The sequence below is a fragment of the Streptopelia decaocto genome (assembly GCF_964273445.1).
Source record: "Streptopelia decaocto genome assembly, chromosome: 4".
Taxonomy (NCBI): domain Eukaryota; kingdom Metazoa; phylum Chordata; class Aves; order Columbiformes; family Columbidae; genus Streptopelia; species Streptopelia decaocto.
In genome coordinates this window covers 67,899,110-67,918,018 of record NC_138658.1, presented here as the reverse complement: position 1 = coordinate 67,918,018, position 18,909 = coordinate 67,899,110, and the positions used below count along the sequence as shown (strand labels likewise).

Below are 18,909 nucleotides of genomic sequence, written 5' to 3'. Positions count from 1 at the left end.
AAAGAGAGGATTTCAGAGCTGGGAAAATATCTCCATCACCTGCTATGTCTGAGAACTCAGTGCTTCCCGGTGGGCATCACAGAGAAATTCCTCAAGGAGGGAGAGACTCACAGTTGAGTTAGAAGGACTTCACCAGCCAAACACTGATCAGGATATTTTGTTATTCTTATGTGTTCTGAGGCATTCACATGTAAATAGTGTAACTAGCAGTAGCTGTACATCTCCTCAGGAGGAATGAAACAAACAGGACAATATTTGTAGAGGGAGATGAGGTCACACCAATACCAAGAATGAGAGTAATTATCATAGTTTTGTTACTTTGCAGTGTTATGACGGCCTGAAAAATAACTTACGAGCCATAATAAAAGACTTGCTCCTTGTTGTCCAAATAGAGACGTGCTGAGAAGAGGAGTGCAGGGAGGGTTCTGCTACAGAGCAAGAAGTACTGAGCTTACCAATACAAGATAAATGGTGAGTGTGAGCTATGGGAGGGAGGATCAAGTGAGTTTCTTTGCGATGGTCTGGTCAAAAAGCAAGAAGAGAGGCAGACAAGCCTGTGCTAGCTGGTGGCATCCTGCTTTTGTGCCAAGGTGCTGGATTCTTTTGCTTCTGTGAGATGGACTACCAACAAAAAAGAAATCAGTGTAATTGTCAACAAAATTATTTTCTGAGGGAAAGTGGTTAAATGAAACGAATGGTTCTGGATAGCGTTAAATGTATAACAAATCTGCCAGCCAAAAATATAAATAAATGGAAATCTAAATGCAAGCCACTTAATCATTTCTATTTGTTTTTCCTAGATAGCATCCAAAATAAAAATTGATCAGGAAAGATGGAAAAATAAAATGAACAATCCAAAATCTGTTGCACTTGGGAGTGAGTAGCCAGATCCAAATGTGGCTGTTCACTGCTACAGGGTTAGGATGAAGGTACTCAAAAGGAAATGGGGGATGTCTTCAGGGTTCCCACAAGAAATCTGAATGTATGTCTGTCTGTCTTCGTCTGTGCTAAAGGGCACGTTGCTGAAAGACATAGCCAGTGCTTGCTGTTGTTTTTATAACTCCACTCAAAAGACATTGGTGATCGGCATAATTAAACCAAATGCTAGCAAGCCTAATTTCTCTAGTGTCATTTTGAGTGGCACATGTCTATAAACATCTATTATACAGAATTAATGAAAAAGTGAGCAGTGTTCCCTGTGACCTTGATGATAAAAACTTTTTAAACGTTCTGCTTCCATGCTGCAGTTCTGTGTGCTTGGTCTATACAAAGTGTTCTTGGAAGGGAAGAATAGGTAAAAATACTTCTGAGATATTTCCAAGAGAATAAGAGTTATTCCTTATCCTGCCATCCCTCTATATATGCCCAGCTGGGTATGTAGAACTCATTTTCCATCATGTTCTATTGACCCTCCTGGAACCTAATGCTAAGCAGATACTGTTTCTCTTGAGGTGATCATTAAAATTCATGGATCAGAAAGAAATACTGAGCAGCAAGGAAAATTTGCTGTCAATACTTACATGAAAGAGAAGTTGATTTTTCTTAAATCAGAACAAAATTGTGTTGTGGAATGTGCATTGTTAAGTGCATTCCAGTGCATTGAAAAATGATGGCTGTGGCAGAGTTAAGTTAGTTGTGGCCCAGGATCCATCCTCTATTTTGGGCTGTAGGTTTTCCAGAACCAACTTAAAATACTTTTGTGTATTTTGAGCACAGATGTATTCATTAACTTTCTCTGGCTGTATGGATGACTTGTGAATGATTTCTTCAACCTGAATGGAGAATACAAAAACCTCAGTGTAGGTAATATGGAAACACATGCATAGATTGAAGTCTGGCTTGATTCAAGGCATACTTTTTTTTATTTGTATATATTCTGAACCATTAAAGTTCATAGAGGACTTCCTCCCTATCACCGCACCCTAAAGATGTCATAAATCAGTTGTAGAAATGGGTCTTTGCCACATATTTTTTCAGTTAGAGTTAGCGATAAAATTAGACTCTTCTTTTTTTTTTTTTCTGTCTCAGGGATATTGATCACGTGGGATTATTTCCATTCCACGCCTCAGAAGAGCCACGAGGCTCGACATGCATAGTCATGGTTAAAAGTTCAAAATTCCAACACCGTAATTATTCTGTTTGAATTTGTTGCAGCACTGACAGTGTCAGTGACAAGACTGTCAAGAAAAGACCATATATGAGAACGAAAATATAAGTCATTCTTGCACTGCATAGCTGGCAATCATAAAGGAAAGACAGAGATTCTTATCCTTATTTCTCCAGCCTTGACAGATGGACAGAAAAGCTGAGTCATATTAACTGATAATTGGCAGATAAAATAGATCAGGTCAAGCACATTCCATGGAATATGTCAAGTGCAATTAATCTTCACAGGAACTGTAACTTGATTTTCAACAGCGCTTTGACATAATGGTGAAGAATCTAGACTGCTTTAAGCTACATTCATCCTGTTATTTTTATATATATAAATATTTTATTGCAACAGTTTTCTTGCAGGTATTTGGCTCATCCAAGATTTAAGAAATTTTTATTATCTCCAAGTTTTTTTACCCATGAAAAGGTTGTAATTGTGTTGGTTAAGCTATACTGTTTGGCTAAATTATGAGAGATTACTTGTATTCCAGGGTGGGATGATCTCTTCTGCTTTGCACATCAGTTCTGTATCCTGGGGGACCTTGGTTTTGCCGTGGGGAGCCCCATGTCAGTCCCTGACCTGCATTGCAGTCTCTGTTATTGCTCCATGAGTCTGCAAACTCTTGCATTATGTCTGACTCTAAGCCACGAAGGACCTGATCCAGAAGACATTTAAGAGAGAATCTGTTTACTTAACGTGGGTTTTGAGTAAGGGCTGGAAGGCCCACGTCTGCTCCCGGTGAAGGGATAGATGATTGTCTCCTACTCTGTTGTAGTTCTACTTTACTACTTAGTAAATCTAAGGTAGAAGAGGACTGATTAATTGATGGTACACAGAAATAAATGCTGTCACTATTAAACATGGCCACTGAAGATGAACACAGATAATCATAATTTCTGCTGTGAATAACATCATCAGGAGAAATATCAGGAGGCAGAAGGACTGGCATCATGTATACTGCTTACTTTTTCTGTTTAGCTACTATGCCATAACATGCCCAATCCATCTTTGGATCTAGGTTTTGGAGGGGTTTGGAGGTGAGTCTCCCAGTTCTTAGTTCCTTTCAGAAAGATTGCCCAGTGTGTCTGGCGTTGTGCATGAGAAACAAGCAAACAAATAAATAAAGAGGAACCCTCATAGGATTCATTTCTTCAGAATAGTCTTTGGCCACAGGAGGGCAATACTGTTCTATAATAAATCCAGTATGCTTTATTCACTGAAAATCTGGTTTGCAAACAGGTGCCTGAAGAGGGGAATGGGATTGATCATGTTTAACAGCCACCAAAGCCATATTGATCAGAAAGTGGATTTATGCCTTTAGCTGTGTTTTCAGGTGTTGACCAGCTAGTCCTCCCAACACTGCTGTGGAGATCATCATGCTTTTCAGAAGAGAAAATTGCAGCACAGAAACAGATTTAAGGAACTGCTCCTTCTCTATCCTTGGTTACAATTGCTGCTGGTTTATTTCCTCCTTCCTTTTGCACTCGGAATTGGAGGCCAGAACCAAGAGGTGGCTCAAGAAATACAACAGTGAGTATGGCAGCCCCTCCTGCGACACTTGTCCTGCAGCTGTTTCAAGCTGAAAATAGTGAGAGTCTGAGAGTGTGTGACTCTCACTAATACCAATAGGAGTATTTAGCTGGGAAGGGTGGATCTTATTTTTCTTCCTTTTCTTCCTTAAGAAAGTTTCTGTTTTCCCCAGCAGCTGAGGGCATGTTTGTCTTTACTAGGACTCAGGCACAGGAGCTGGACTCTTAACTTATTAGGTTATTGATTCATGCCCTTGCTTTTCACTGGTCAGATAAATAATTCCTGTAAAGCCCTCTAGGCTTATTAGTTAGAACATTCTCCAGAGAAGCAAGTGTTGTGGGTTTTAAATCCTCAAAGCAGGTGAAAGACTTAAGCGTGCCTTCTCTGGCTCTTAGATGAATAGGGGTTGCCACTGTTTGGTCTAATGAAAGAAAATGGAAACTTCACTGTGTTCTCTATGGAGATTAATTAATCTTTTAGGAATGCTTTGAGACTAGTGGATTTAACCTTTAAAGGGAGGGGAATACTTGGTTTATGCAGGCTGAGAGTTTAGTGTGAGAATTGTGTGGAAATGTAGGTATATTTAGAGTGCTTAATACATTACTCAACATACTTTAAGTACTCAAACATTAATATGAAAGTAATTTGTAAAGTCTGGGTATCTCCTGCATGTGGAGACAGCTGAACTACTCAAACTAATAAAAAAGAACAAGAAGCTTCCCAAAGACCAGCTCTCTCATCTGTGGTATTAGTATACCAGGAATGGTTTTCAAGAAAAGTTGAAATGGTTCTAAAACTTATAAAGGCATATTTCTGAAGGATAGATTGCTAACTTCCAAGCTAACCTTTTAGGTCAGCAGGAAAGGAGAATATTTCAGAGAATGAATACTACTGAGCTGCTGCCCCTTTAGCTTCTCTTTTTGAGTAAAAGCTCAGAGGTCCCCTTGTGAAAGACAATTCTCTGAGTGGTGTTTTTCAATCTGCAGTTTGCATGGTACTCCTGATGGGTCTGCAAAAGCTGAGACCTTTTAGCTTGTGTTTAGAAGTGGCTATACTTGCACTGAATGTAGTTAAGGGTAGTTAAGAGCATTCATGTAAGATATGTGTTAAATGTCTATTTATTATACGCTTTACTTTTTAAAGTGTGTTTTCAGTTTTGTAATACAGGACATAGTCTTCTGTTTTGCAAAAACAAGTTTTACTGCTTTTATTTTTAAACTTGTCAAAGGGGAACTGAAACAAATTGGACAGTTTTGAGGTGCTTACATTGGCAAGGAGATAAGGAACCCAAGCAAAATGGCAAGTCCTTTTAGTGCTTGTAACCCAAGCTGGCAATTTTCACCTTCCAAACTACTGAAGTAATTTTGGGAGTTGGTATCTTCAAGTGCTCAGAAACTAAGAGGAATTCCTTCTAGTGAGCGACAACCAAGGCCTCTTTGGCAAAGGGCTGGTAATGATGATACACACCATGATGTGATGAAGTTTTTCCAGCTGAGTAAGAGTGTTTTTTTGTGGGAAAAATCTAGATTTTGAAATTAGACACTTAGGTAAGACACCTCTTATTTCATTTTGCACGTCACTTGATTTGTATGTGAAGATAAAACAGATGGGACCAGTTCCCTAAGTCTGTTGTGCACTTTTGTGTTGCAGTTGGCTGCTGTGGGTTCTGGATGTGTCTGGTTAGTTGCTCAGGAGAGAGTACCTGACAAAGACAACAGAGAATAACTTGTCTTGTTGCTCTTGGATGCTGATGCCTTGAGCAGCCTAGTTGAACTATCCACAAATATTTTTGGTCTAAGCTTGGAAAAAACACACCTAACTATCTCCAGCAGGGGTTGAATGTCTGTATTTTGAAGGTAGGTGGCACAGAAGAATTAGCATTCACAAAGGCTGATTTTAGCCCAAAGACTCCCTCTGTAAGCAACAAAACCTTGGGTACTTCTAAGCACCCAAGTTAGAATATTTAAAGTTAGGCTTCTGATTACTTAGGGCCCCGGAGGATCCTTTGTAAATATCCTGGAAGGTCCACGTTATACAAGGTTTACTTTTGTTCCATCTTTCTTTAGTAGCCCTTTGGCTACACATGGGGGACTGTTTGAAGGAAATGTACTTCCAAAAAGAATGGATTGACCTTCATTTAAGAATCTGTCAATAAAGAAAAAAATATTTAAACCTGCATTACAAGTAGTTTTCATGCCTCTGACAGATCAAATCCTAGCTGGAGAGTGGTAGGTGATTGTTTGCTCTTGTGGGTGAGAGAATAGTTGTACTGATATAGGTCAAGGACTTTTAAAGCCTCTAATATTCAATTACATACACTAAACCCACCTCTTACCTCAGTCTGGAGAGATGCTGTGTACACTTTGCTAAAGCTATTGTTCCTAGTGAATAATTTTATCTTTTATCAGGGTTTTGTTGTCATGTCTGGTTTATTATGCTTTCATCTCACTTGGTGATGAAAAAGCATACCATGTGTGGGACTGTTCCTGAGCTCTTTGTCTCTTTTCATTTACACAAGCCACAGTGACATTCAATCTGGATAAGAATATTTTTCCTAAACATTGGTGCACATGAATTACAGATTTTTATTGTTACAAAGAAGAGTGTACTTTAGTCAGTCAGCGGTTCAGCACTACTTATCAACTTAGGAGACGAGGGATTTTCAACAACATGGCCTGCACATTCTGGAGGAGCATGATTTTTCCTTTGCTCTCAGCCTTCCCAGAACTGCTGATATTTTGTAGTAAAAACTTCTCATATCCTCTGTTCAGTCTTTAACAGGATGCTTATTAAATCTCATGTAGTAGCTAAAAGTTCCTGAGCAGTGACGTGTTTGGCTATCTAATATATCGTTCCTAATTCAGTTGGCATTTTGGCTCATGCGCAGAATGATACTGGTTGAAAACCACTGTCACCACAGGTAGAAAAAAAAGAACTGTAATCTGAAGTGGAGGAAAATTGTGCTGATGGTAAAACCTTCTTGGTTGTTTTGTGGCCTTTCAGAGATGTCACGAGAGTCTTAGAATAACAGATGCTTCAGTCAGAGTCAGAACTAAGGAGAAATAAATAGAATTGGCATTTAGAATTGGCATCATAGAAATTAAAAGTTGTATGTTCTGTGCCGGTTCTATCACTGACCCACTCTTTACACTTAGCAAGGCCTTTCATCGTTTTTCTCTTTCCTACAGTGGTTGATTTACAGAGAGAGCCTTTTGTGATTGGAGACCTCTTATGTAATTTGGTCAGGCTCACTCTTTTTTTGTGGTTTCTGGGTCCTTCTATAATAAATATGCTAACAGGAAGCTGCAAGGCTGTAGAGACACACAATTCTCTAGCCATTTGCAATTGATTTTTTTTCAGGTGTTATTATCATCACAAGATGTAGCTAATGGATCCAATGCTCTGTCAAAGGCTGCTCCTGGTGATAAGGGTTGCTTGTTTCTATTTGTTTGTTAGTTATTCCAGGAAGAAAAAAAAAAAAGCATCTTAAGTTTTTAAGCCTATTATGTGGTATTCCAAAAGGTCAAGTTGCTGTTCTTTTTAAATACAATTTAATTGAAAAGGGACAGTAGCCTGGATCTTCTTCAGGCGTAATGAAGCAGGCTATTGATATGCACCATGTGTCCCTGATTAAAATCAGAAGGCTAGGAATGTTCAGCCAATTAGGCAATTTGTGAGACATTGGCCCAATTAGTTTGGGACCACAGAGAAGCAGGTACGCAGAAAGATACTTTGTGTGCTCCTTGTAAACAGAAAAAGAAACTATGTGGTGCCTAATAATGTTCAGGCCAATAAAGCAAATTAATTGGCCCAACTCTCTTGTTGCACATTATTTGTCCTGTAGAAAGATTCATCTGTAGTAGAAATTTACAGTGTAGTTAAATATAACAGCAAGGAAACAAAGTGTGTTTATTTCCATGAAGCGAAATAACTATTCAGTGAACACTAGGAATTCACAAATAACAATTTCAGAACATGCACTAAAAATGAAGAGCCAAAGACATTAGTGAAGTTTCTTGTATGAGATTAGCAGTAAAATCACTTACATACAGCTGTGCTATGATATAGACTAGAAATTCCTATTCTTGTTCTCGCTCTGTTTGCTTTCTGGCTGTGTTGCATATGGTGCGTATGCGGACAAAGAGCACAAGGTACTCATTTCAGCTTATTGAAAATAAGAAAAAAGTGACACAGTTAGGACTTCAGCAGAACAGAATACAAATGTGTATATTTCACTAATTAAACATACGGGAGGATCTCTGAGAACATTAAGGCTTTGCTCTCTGGAGACAACTGGAAAGTTTAAAAGTGAGGGTTGCGTATGTGGGGAAGACACGAGGTCCTCACAGCCCAAACAGTTTAGGAAAGGTTCTACGTGATCTCCAGTGATCAAATTTGGCTTTATTGACACCTGAATTATTACTTGAAGATATTAATGCAAAAAAGCAGAAACCAAGACTTTAGTTTAACAGCTGAAAAAATCCTCAAATTTTGTATTGCAAATGTAGTAGTTTCTGAACACTCCATTTTACAAATCCATCTGGGAGCAGGTGTCATTGCCTAACTCTGCAGCTAAAAGAATAATTTATTCAAAGAAGTACAGATGTCTTTTTCATGATAAATGGACTTTTGGATCATCTTAAGCAGGAGACATTCACTGTGGAAGATGTTTACAGACACAGACAAATAACTCCATATATTTCAAGTTCCACTTTTGTCTTTCTGGTTTATCAGAAATTACAGCTTATGAAGTACAAAGACACATCCAGTGAAGCAGTATTATTTTGCAAGAGTATGCCTGATCATGAATCTACCCAAAGTGCAGAAAAATGTCTTGGTAGGTTTGATACATCAGAATTATATTTTTTAATATATATATATATTTAATTCAAGAAAAATGAAATGCTTAATTAGCTCTGTTCTAGGAGACACACCAGAGATGTTCATCAGATTTGCCACATTTGTTAGAGCTGTGGTTGCTTCTAAACTGAAGAAAATATTGTTTGATATTGGGAAGTAATGATGAGGTAGATGTTAATCCCAAGGTGGCTGGTACTGATGTGCCTGAGATAGTACTCAATTACTGAAGGCGATGAAGTTTTTTTGGCAGCCTGGTGCTGTTCGTTGCATTTGTGCTGAACAAGGAAGCAACTGGAACAAAAAAAATAAGAAACATGAATCCTTCAGGGAGTGTACCAAGTCAGAATTAAGGAGTTTGCTTCTTTCACCAGCCAAAACATTTTAGTGGAAAGTTGTCTTAATGGATGCAGCTGCATGGTGGAGTCTGACAATACCTATCAGGTATTTATTTTACTAGCAAATATAGGGACATTTACCTATGTCTCAGCCCTTTCCCAGCAAAGTCATCCGGAGTCATTGACCATCTGCACAGAGGATTGTGTAGCTTTACCACAGGTAGCTGCTCCATGCTGGGAAATATACTCTTAAGTTGTACTAGATGAGAAAAGGCAATTCATGAGGAGAGCAGAAGCCCTTGCCTTGCAGAGCTGTCCTGACCTGAGTACGGAGCATAACTCTCAATTCCTCCTGCTGCACTTCCACTGTATTTAAAATAATGAAGTGCTTACTAGACCGTGGCAAATAAGCGTGAGAATGATTTTATAGCCTAGTAGCTATGGTGTTTCCCTGAGAGAGATCAGTGCTAGACTCAGTCGCTGAGTACCTAGTAGAAAATACTGGGAATATGTGCTGGGTAAGGGTTGCCTTTTTCCAACAGAATTCTAAATTATTCCTTGAAAAGTGTAGATTTAGTAAGAAGGTCTGAAGAATTCCTTATTTTCTAAAGAAATTGTAAGTAAGTGAGCTGTGTGTTAAAAGTATTTCCATACAGGAATGGGGAAGGAGGACGATGTATAGCTGAGGTCAATACTCTGACAGTAAGACCAGTGAGTTAACAGAGATTTCATCCTTCTCTGGCTCATTATTGGTATTTGACTGGTTTTATTTGAGAATATCAGCCGTACTGCAAGTGAGGCAGGAAGGGGCCTGTGCTGCACTGTGAGTTGAATGGGGCTGAGAGCTGGGATAAGTACTTGCCTCCATGTGTTCATCGAGACATAGGCAGTCCCGGACATTTTAAGCACCCTCAGGATTAGATGTAAGCTGAGCAGGAGTTCTGAGGGGCCAGATTTTCAAGTCATCCTTTCTATAGTGGCAGGAATATAAATAAATAGGAAATCTGTCACAAATGTATGAATTGCTCCACAGGTTCCAGATGTCAGCTTTGTACTGTAACCATTGCACCACCTTCCTTTCATAACATTGAAATGCAAATCACAGTATTTTGTCTCACCTACCTGTAGTAGCGCTGGTGATGGGACCTTAAACACACTTCTTAAGTATTCCACAGTGTGTTTATCTTATTTTTCACCATGTCACTATTATGAACCTGCATTTTCTTTTAGTTCATGTCCCTGTTACGCTAATTTACCCAGTCTGAAACAGCTTTTCTAAATAGATTCTTCCCCAGCCCCCTGGAAGCACTGATCTCTACGCTAGTCTTTGCAGCAGGGCAAAAGCACTTGCTGATTCTGAAGTGATTAAATATGCTTTTCCAGACCACCACCATCACCAAGACATTACCTAGTTTTCTTGCCCCAAAGGTGAATGTGTTGTAACTTTGTTAGCTTCACATGAACATTCTTTTGAGACCTGGCAGGTGTAAGGAAGATGATGCTTTTTCCAGGAAATCAAAATGCTAAATTACAGGCTATAACCACAATTTTAGAATATATTAAACAACACAAATCATGATGAGCTTTTCTTGTATCTTCCACACAGAATTCTAAAAACTTGTAAAAAAATGACTTAGCTGGTAAGCTAGAAACCCACGGTGTAATTTGCCAGTTGTATCCCATCTCTGGGTAATCACATCACAAAATATACTCATGAGGTTTTCCTATTCCTTTAAATGCAACTGCGGCATTTGAGGATGAGTTAGGAAGACTCCCTTTACTAAAACGCTACGTGGTAATCCCAGTCTCTGATTTGGGTAGTCACTTGAACTGTAACTTTAAAGGGTGTTTGGATGCTTAGAAAGCATCCAGGTATTTGGCTGGTTAAGTGTCATATTTTCTGGACTGTATAAGCTGGTACCAACCCTTCCCATCCACCGTTTTCACATCCAAATTAAGATATAGATTAAATAGGTTCCTCCCTATTTGGATATCAGAACATACTTGACAAAAACCTCTTTCTTAGCTTTGAACCATTAACAAATTAAACAGAATTAAAAATCAATCCCACAGCATTGTATAATTTACAGTGCCTGTGAGGTTCTTACACAAACACTGCAAGTCAACAATGTAAATATCAGATAGCAGGAAATTTAGGCAGCCTCCTCCATTCCCTCTCATATTTCATTTCCAGTGCCATGTAGAGATTGTGGGAAGAAAAGAAGAGCAACCACTTTCAGTGTTTTGGAGAAAGAGACATGCAAAGCAGGCAAACACACAAAATACAAATAGACGCAGCAGTGAACATATTGACGTATGATCCGCATTGTTCAGTCTGCTGCTACTGTTTCCCTGGGAGGCACTAAAACAATGAAATGCTCTTTTCTAAGTGAGGATCAAATCACAGTTTCCAAAATGTATCTCACAGCCATGAGCTTCACAAGCTCCATCTAAACAGGAATGAGCACCAGCACTCAACTGTTGGCGGCAAATTCTCATGACTGATGCACCAAATCCCCAGAAGATCTTGTGTTTTAACACACCTACTGTATTTTTTGCAACATGAATGATATTTCTCCAGGACTGGAGTCTTGGGTCCTTTGGTAGCAAGTGCTACATGAAACTTTTCCTACAGCTGGAGAAATTATGATGTATTTCTACCTTACAGATTTTCTATGTGAGATCATAGTTCATATGTCAAGAAACTGTTCTCCTTCTGACCACCTATTTTTTTTTTTGTGATGACAGTAAGAGCATAATAATCTTTAAAATGTCAAATCTTCTTTCCTCTTGGACAGAAAAATGACCAATAATGCCACATTTTTTTTGGGGAAAACACTCAGATGATATTATCACAGAAGTCTTATTTCCAAATGAAATCAGTCTAAAAATAGAGAGGAAGTGTGATTAAGAATGTTGAAGTTATAATTTCCAGGGACAAAACTAGATTAAAAAAACTAATCAGTGCATGCGTGTGAAGCTCTATTACAGTTCAAACAATGAAATTTAAAAATATGTCAATACAAATTACTAGAGTATGAAAAACTGTCTATTTCCTTTCATATTGTCTGCTGCTCAGAAAATTTTGAAATGTTTGTCATTGTCCATAAATCTTACTCTATGGAATTAAACTTGTATTTTGTTTGAAATTTGTATTTTGCTTATTTCCTCAAGCTCATGCTTTTCTTTGCATCTGATGTACTCAGGTATTGTGTCTAAATTTTGTGTCACCAGGAAAATTCATTGGCATAATATTTTTTTTGGTTGATGTAATTTGTGAAAACATTAGCTCGAAAACATTAGCTAACATCAGTTCTAAGACTGATTCTTTAAAAACTCCAAAAGGTAGAATCCTGCAATTGCTGTCAGCACTTAGTCTTTCTCCACTTCCTTACTTAGAATTTTTGCCTCAGTTTCTAAGTCTCAATTTTAAGACAGGATTATGGTTTTTGCACCATATTCAGTGTTTACTGAAAGATTAGATGTATTTTATATCTTATTGCGAAATTCTTGGGTCTTAGCTCTCAACCTCATATCATCTTTATTCTTTAAAAGACACTTGCCACTTTTATGCTTTCCCTTGATTGTAGTCATAAGCTGAAAAAGTGTGCCTGTGATCATTTATTGTAGTTAAAATGTTACTCAAAGGGGAAACTGCAGCTTTCTCTTCTAGAAACCATAAGTATAATCTACCAGATAATCATGTGTTCAGGATTATGATAATAGATGCATAGTGTCTATGAGTCACCCATATTTTTTTATGTCAGATCCAAAATTATAGCTCTCTTTTGATAATTTATACTCCAGTCTTGCCTCCAGAGGAAAACGGTGAAGGAACAGCTTCCGAAAATTAAATACCATGTGGAGAACATGAAAATTCACCTTTCCTGACTTGGAATTAGAGTTTAATTGCAATCAAAAAACTCTCCAACCTAAATTGCAATTGCAGATTTTACAGCCACATCTGATGGTTCATGTCTTGAAATGAGTTTCATAGAATGATTTACATCAGTTTATCCTCAGTTTGGTAATAATAATTCTCTAAGAAAGGGCTCCAGCTGAGGTGATGAACAGGTCTTCACTAGTTCTGAGTTTGTTTCTCCTCCAGTTTTCAAATATTGAATTGTCCCACAAAAGTGCAAGCCTGATAGCAAGTCTTTTTTTTTTACTTTTCTTGGTCAACCCCAGTTGGAAAAACCTGAAACTGTAGCCTTAATGAATTATCATAGCAAATGGTGCAATTTATGTAGTCAAGCATGTCACAAAATATGCATATTCTGTCCATAAGAAACATGTGTGATTCTTCTTTCACAAGATGATAGTGGGGTGTACCGATAATTGTATTACACTGAATTCAGTGTTGCCCTGCATCAATACCACGTAGTTTTAGTTTTTTTGAGTTGACAGACTTGGTTAGGATACATTACTTAGTTTGAACTACTTGGTTGTCTGGAATTGTTCCAGCTCTCAATTTGGGGTCTTAACTGAAATTTGGTACAGCTGGAAATGTCTGCTCTTTTCTAAAACCCAAGTTCCTTTCTGTGTCATAAAGAAAAGAATCTAAGCTAGAGAAAAGAATCTAAGCTAGAGAAGGCAACAGAACAAGGGAGAAAGCATAAGCAAGTTTAGGTAGAATTAAAAATAAAAAGCAAGAAGAGTGACTGTAGTGGGTTGGTCACAGGTAGCAATTAAAATATAGGTGAATCCAGATTTGTCAGCTGCAGGTACAAAGGAAAATCAAATTTTTATTTGTGTGTATTACAAAATGAATTCTATTTTCACACAGCTAATATGAGGATCCTGCTCTCTGAAATTTAGGGAGACAAATCCAGGCTTGAATGTTTTGTTGTTTCTACTGTGCTCTTGATTTCATCTGAATGTGTACTTATATAATAACAATGACAGAGAGCTATCCTGCTTATATGAAGGACATTGTATTCCTATTAAACTCATTCTCCACGGACATTAGGGTAATATAAACCAAGCCTAACCTTTGTCTTTTTCTTGTCTTCAAAACCAGCTTAATACTTAATTCTTTTCACAAGGATTGATGATTAATAATTCATGGGTACTTACATAGCACTTCTGGATCCTCACAAAGAAAACATAAGAGCAGGTTAGCCCCTGGGCTGCGTTGAAATATCCTCTGTTGTTTAATCTCAAAGATTTTTACAAATGTTATCAGTTGGCTGCTCAGAATGTGGGGCATTGTAGCCTGTTTTGCTGAAGACTTTTCCAAGGAAGAGCTTATGTGCTCGGAGTCTTGCCTTATTCTCTCCAAGCTGGGAAGACACTGAGATACCCCAAATTATAACTCTGCTGCCCATCACATAGTGCTGCCATCACATGCCTGCAAGCAGATGTGCTTAGTGGTCCACCTGGTCAGTTTTGAAGTTGAAATGACCATGTGTTTGCTTGGTCTCCTCTTTCAATAAACATCTCCAAAAGGATTAGTATCATCAAGATCATCCTAAATGACTCCAAGCTGATATGCACAAACATTATATGATTTGGAGGCTCCAATTTTAAAATTACTTTAATAGCTTCAAGCTGATCACATCCTTTCACAATAACTTCTTGCATGCCAGTACAGAACAAACCTAAGTGCTGTCTTATTTCTTCTCACACCTGTTCGTGTGAATGCCTCTTTACAGCAATCATCTTTTATGCAAAAGCAACATATTTCAATGCCCTTTCCTCAAAGTAAATGCTGTCAGAGAAAACACACCAGTATAAATACTTAGATTGTTATAGGAGATGTTGGAATAAGTAGCTTGACTTAAAACCATCAAACAATTCTGATTTTTGAGAAATTATTTTTTTAATTCCCTTGCAGACTATGTGTTCATTTCAATTTACACCACAGCAGGCTATTTATTAGTAAGCAGCATTACATCAGAGTGGTGAGCACACAGAAATGATTATTCTCTGTGTGCTGCAGGATTTCGAGAACACCTTTCGAAGATTTGAAGGGCAGCAGCAGTTTTGAGAGAAGAGTGGTTTCTTAATCAAGCACAATAAATCCAACAAAAAGCTTCCTTCTGTCAGGGTAAGTGATCTGCACATATTTGGTGGGGAGGACCAGAATGCATACTGGTATAATGAAACTGTATAGGGAGGTTCTCTTCAAGAAGAAGAAATGCCATAAAGACAGCTTTTAGAACACAATATAAACTTTTTAAAGAGGATTCAACTGTGTTGAAAATACGTTATGTGAATGTATTCCTTTTCCTCTGATTGTCTTCAAAAAGACAATTTTCAACATCCTGACTGGAACAAACATGCAATCATTTTGCTTCTTGTCAGGTCTCTGTCAGATGTTCTTTAAAAAGGCTATTTGGCAGATGTATGACACAACACATATAGAAAAATCTTAAAGGTTTCAGGATAGTGTCAGATAGCTGCGTAAGCTACTGATTAAATGGGCAATTGCAAACATTTCATGACACATTGTGGCATCTTCTGTTGTACCAACTCTGCTTTTCTACGTCTACAGCTCGCCCCCTGGGGAAAGATTCAGGTCTATGTATTAATGTCCCCTGCTCTTACAATAAAAGTTTCAGCAGCAAGGCTGAAACAGCTTTTGTCATGGTTTCAGAGCAAAAATGTGTCACAAAAATAGGCTACTGACACTTTGTATGCATGAAGAGATACAAACTTTACAGAATATTAAGCGTGTCCCTTAATCTGTTGTGAGCAATTGCCCTCCTGGTAAATCATCCATTTTACCATTTATTGCATTCTGTCCCAGCCACATTATTACCATTTCAGAACGGCATGCCAAAAATCAGCTCAGGCAGAAGTTTACAACTCACAGAGTTGTAAATTCACAAGAGCTTGGGAAACCAACATATACAAGCCTAAGTACATCGCAATTTCAGAAAGGCATCAAACATTACAATTTATTTTATTACTATTTAACCAGCCAATAAATGAGGTCTCTGGTATATTTGAACTCTCCACAATCTTTAGACTGTACTATCTTTTAGGTAACAGTCTTTACTGAAAATCAGTGTAAAATGAAATGTACTCATGATTTATGTCAAAGAATTCAACCTCTGGGAATGTTTAGAGGCTTTGAAAGAGAAAAGTCACAATAATAGCTCATTAGATCACAATAGCTCTTCTGCATTGAGTGAAAGGTCTTTTTATGGTTGAAATGTTAAATGCCATTTGCATAAATATGCTTTAATGCTTAAAATATGTCTGTTTTTTTTTATAGTTGCTTTTAATCAATTAAAAATGGAGAGTGTCCGTGTGTGTCCTTTAATGACACAAATGTGAGAGTTTAAAAAAATAAAACTTTTTTCTTCTAACTTGATATGATGAAGGTTAAACTTATATTTGGATTTTTAAATAAATATCCTTTTTGTCATTAGATAGAGTGGAAAAGTCAAATGTGTAAGGTTAAAAGCAGCACAGACAGACTTTTCATGAAATAATGCTGTCTAGTAATGTAATTTTTGTCAGTTCTGCTAGGCAGAATTAACAAATTAGAAAATCTCTGTACAATACAAAATTCTTCACCCCTGTCAATAGTTATTAATGTAGTTCTCTTTACTCTTCCTCTTAGGCTTTTGAGCCTCTCACGTTGGTATGTTGTTTTTGCTGCCTTGAGATTCAGTCGATAAGCTCACAGTGGGCACTGCTGTACTGTTAATGCATTTAATTATCAGATATTTGTTATTTCCTTACATAAAAAGGGTGGCTTACAACTGAGATTAGTATGTAGATTTGGAATTTTAGTGGGTTACACAATGCTTTTAGAAGAAGTATTCATGTAATTTAGAGCAGTTAAAACATTTACACTATTTTGGTACATGTTTCTTTATTAAGAGCAGGCATCTATTTTGACTCTCATATACTCAGTCCTTTAGTTCTTATGCCTATTTAGCAAGCAAAGAAAAAAGCAAGTCTATCTAGACGCCAAAACCAATTCTTATCACATGAGACCTCTGCAACCCCTGGCAATGTGTGCTGGGTTCTGGCACTAGGGGAAGGCAAAGTGGAAGATTTTTTTCCATAATGTGACCCTGGCCTCTCCAAAACCAATGTGCTATAGCTCCACAGCATAGGATTCACCCATTCCCATTTTATTTTGTCTTGCAGAAGGCAGCAAGAGCACAAGGGACTCCTGTGCTGAAAGTCACAGAGGCTGCTATGCAGTGCATCATACTGATTTTACCACTTCTGCTCAAACACCATTGACTGTAGCCAGGACTCTTCTGTCAAGCAGGAAAATAATACTGCCAGCCTGGAAGCATGGAGGTTTGAATGGAATTGCATTTAGGCTAGATATGAAGATCATTGCTGTATTTTGAGTATGTGTTTGTTTTTTACTAAAAAAATGAGGACAACTAGTTAATAGAGCAATTTATGAAGTGTCTGATGCAGTCTCCACCACTGACAATTGTATCACAGTATCACAGTATGTTTGGGATTGGAAGGGACCTCGAAAGATCATCCAGTCCAATCCCCTTGCTGGAGCAGGAACGCCTAGGTGAGGTTGCACAGGAACATGTCCAGGTTGGTTTGAATGTCTCCAGAGAAGGAGACTCCACAACCTCCCTGGGCAGCCTGTTCCAGTGTCTGTCACCCTTACTGAGAAGACGTTTTTTCTCAAATTTAAGTGGAACCTCTTGTGTTCCAGCTTGATCCCATTACCCCTTGTCCTATCATTGTTTGCCACTGAGAAGAGCCTGGCTCCATCCTCGTGGCACTCACCCTTTATATATTTATAAACATTAGTAAGGTCACCCCTCAGTCTCCTCTTCTCCAAACTAAAGAGACCCAACCCCCTCAGCCTTTCTTCATAAGGGAGGTGCTCCTAAACGGTATGCTCTGCTTCAGGTGTGATTAAAATCAGGAAAGTTTGTTAGAAGTTGATTCATTGAAGTCCTTTCTGGTCTTTCAGAGTAGGAGCACCTGTTATGATTTAAAGCAAAACCATTTCTGCATCAGTAATGAAATGATACTGTTAAATGTTAATTGCTTTGGCTTAGCGTCTAATAAACTCTGCCACTTTCAAACTTATAACTGATTTTCCATTTGTAACAATTTGTAACAATGAGTAATAGCATAATTTTCTTTTCTTTGTCTCTCTCCTGCAAACATCCTGATCCAAGAAAATCCGCCTTGTAATATCTTGGTTAGTGATAGCCTTGGCTGAAGTGATCACGATATTATGGAGTCTGGGATTCGGCTGAGCACACTGAAGGTTAGTACTAAGAAAGGTTTCTGATTTTAGAAGAGCAAACTTCCTGTCACTTAGAGCTCAGCCGGAAGGGATTCCATGGGAAGCTTACATGGTGGATAAAGGAGCTGGTGAGTGCTGGAAGCTTTTCAAGAACGCTGTCCTGGAAGCACAAGAAGACTTCCTCCCCTTTAAAGGTAAGAGAAATAGGAGGAGCAAGAGACCCCCTTGGCTTAACTGTGAGCTTCAGAGTCTGCTCAAAACCAAAAGAGAAGCATATCAGAGGTGGAAAAGCAGCCGAATAACCATTGAGAACTATGAGGGCATTAGCAGAGTGTGCAGAGATGCATTAAGAAAAGCAAAGCTCAGCTCAAATTGACATTGGCACATGGAGTCACATGGAAAAGAGGAGGGATAATGGGCACAAATTACTCCTGTGGAGATTCCAGCTGGACACAAGAGGGAAATTTTTCATGATGAGACCAATCAGGCACTGGAATAATCTCCCCAGGGAAGTGATGAGTTCCCCAATATTGGACACTTTAAGATTCAGTTGGACAGAGTGCTGGGCCATCTTGTCTAGACTGTGCTTTTGGCAAGAAAGGTTGGACCAGATGGTTCTTGAGGTCCCTTCCAACCTGGTATTCTATGATTCTATGATTATATGCTGGTGACTCCGTTAACCATAATTTGAATGTTTTCAATCAATTCAATAAAGACAACAATAATTTTTAGGTAGTGCCATTTTTTTTAAATCAGACTGTTACATGTCATCAAGTGAAATGCTTTGCAGAGATCTGAATATATTATGTCAACACAATTGCATTTATCAGAGA

The 18,909-nt window shown here is 38.2% G+C and overlaps 1 protein-coding gene across 1 annotated transcript in view; it reads left to right on the top strand.

The window, feature by feature from the left end:
• The window catches only part of DOK7 (docking protein 7), a 117,172-nt gene extending 98,564 nt beyond the window's left edge, over nucleotides 1-18,608 (top strand). Inside the window, exons 13-15 of the mRNA XM_082050743.1 lie at nucleotides 14,822-14,929; nucleotides 16,990-17,308; nucleotides 17,702-18,608. The gene's annotated coding sequence lies outside the window, so the exon portion shown is untranslated. The remainder of the gene's footprint in view (nucleotides 1-14,821; nucleotides 14,930-16,989; nucleotides 17,309-17,701) is intronic.
• The last annotated feature ends 301 nt before the right edge of the window (nucleotides 18,609-18,909 follow it).